The sequence below is a fragment of the Nannospalax galili genome, unplaced genomic scaffold (assembly GCF_000622305.1).
Source record: "Nannospalax galili isolate Female #2095 unplaced genomic scaffold, S.galili_v1.0 scaffold2736, whole genome shotgun sequence".
In the NCBI taxonomy this organism is placed as follows: Eukaryota; Metazoa; Chordata; class Mammalia; order Rodentia; family Spalacidae; genus Nannospalax; species Nannospalax galili.
Genome location: NW_008338401.1, coordinates 272,378 through 274,445, shown reverse-complemented (window position 1 = coordinate 274,445; position 2,068 = coordinate 272,378). Strand labels below are relative to the sequence as shown.

At 35.7% G+C, this 2,068-nt stretch overlaps 1 pseudogene; it reads right to left on the bottom strand.

Annotated features, from left to right (window-relative positions):
* Positions 1-327: 327 nt before the first annotated feature.
* LOC103734247 lies at positions 328-1,248 on the bottom strand (annotated as a pseudogene).
* Between the last annotated feature and the right edge of the window lie 820 nt (positions 1,249-2,068).

Sequence of the window (2,068 nt, the reverse complement as noted above, 5' to 3'; positions counted from 1 at the left end):
TGATGCAAATGTTATTTCAAGATAAAGATATAAACTTTGCACAGCCCAACATTGATGTTTTATCTTTTAAAAGATACCATTTTTTCAGTATAGTCAGCAAATCATAAAGTACTTGTGAAAGTAAACATTAACTCCAATAGTCTGTACATTAAATTTCGTATGAGTAGTGAGGCATAGTGATGAACACCTTTAATTCCAGCATTTGGAAGGCAAAGAAAAGCAGATTTCTGTCTGCTTCAGACCAACCTGGTTTACACATAGCTCCCAGCCAACCAGAGGTAAATAGTGAGACCTTGTCTCCAAAACTTTTTTTCTAAGGGTAATATTTTAAATATTATCAGAGAATACCTTGAATCTCTTCCACATTTTCCAAATGGCATATTTTATTTCTTTATTCCTGAAAGTATAAATCATAGGATTAATCAACGGTGTCACCATGGAATAAAATATAGCCACCTTTTTCTCAAAAGAAGTTGCAGATGTAGGTCGTACATATATAAATATGCATGGAACAAAGAACAAAACTACAACAGCAATGTGCGATCCACAGGTGGAGAGAACATTCCATCGGCCTTCTGAACTATAAATAAGACGACACCATAGGAGACAAGCAACAAGGAGAAGATGATGATGCAGATATACCTGCTGTTGGCAAACACCAAGAGGCCATAGATGGGTGTGTCAGTGCAGGCAAGCTCCAGCAATGGGAACAAGTCACACATGAAATGATCAATGTCATTGGGTCCACAGAAGGGCAGCTGCAAAGTGAAGATAATTTGAATGATAGTGTGCAAGAAACTTCCTGCCCAGGTTATCCCTATTAGAGTGCCACAGAGTCTCCAGTTCATGATGGAAGAGTAGTGCAGGGGCTTGCAAATGGCCACGTAGCGGTCATAGGCCATGGCTGTCAGGACAATCACCTCCACTGCACCAAAGAAGTGGACATCAAAGACCTGTATCATGCAGCATTTAAAGAAGACAGTCTTCTTCTCATAAAACATGTTCAAAAATATCTTTGGTGTGGTGGCAGAGGAAATGCATGCATCCAGGAAGGAGAGGAATGTGAAGAAAAAGTACATGGGGAGGTCAGCAGTGCAGGGCTGCAGACCATGGTCATCACGATCACCATGTTGACTCCATAGTTGTAAGGTAGACAAACAATAATACTACAAATAATGTTTTCTGAACCTTTGGATTCTGTGAAAGTCCCAAGAGTATGAATTCAGTTACAGAAGTCTGGTTTTGCATGATTTCTGAAAGCTCTATATATATGAATCTGTGATATGAGAAAAATGACTTCAAAGAAGTGTATAATCATATCATCAAGTTTTTATATCCTTATGCAAACTTATCTCAGTTAATTATATTTGCACCGATACAAGGTTCATCAACGTTTTTTCAAAGGAGTAGTGGAGATTAAAAGAATTGAGGTAGAGATAAATTTTGGACTATTTACAAGTCCTCCATTCTGTCAGAATGATGAAGGAAAGCATGTCACTTGTAGTATAGAAAAGAAATAGTTTGTATTAGGGTTGCCAGCTTTTATTCATATTGAAAGTATTCTGATAACTTATGCAAAAACAGATTGAAATTTATTTGTCACATCTGCCTCCTGCGTGGAATGAAGAGGGAAGAATAGTCTGTTCTGTCTACCAATAAGTGAAGTGATAAATTGTAATTTAGAATGCACTTGAAAATCCTGGCCACCTTTTGAATTTTCTGTAAAAATCTGAAGTATATTGAAAATTCTAATGAGTTAATTTAATCATATAAAATTGAGAATGTCCAAGGGAAAGTGTTTTGTATTATATGTTGCATATTTTCAATGTATTGATATTTTACTTTTAATTAATAATTTTAAAACATGACCATACCTTAATAAAAAAAAATAATGCCTACTCTTCTGTTTACTAAGTGACAGTATGAGGAGAGCAACTTCACAGTACTCAATAGTCCCCAGTATGAGGCAGGGTTAATTTTTTATTTTATTGGTGATAAAATTATAATGAAAGAAATTATGTTTAAACAAACAAAACGTGCTTGATCTGGCTATAGACTTTTGTAGGTT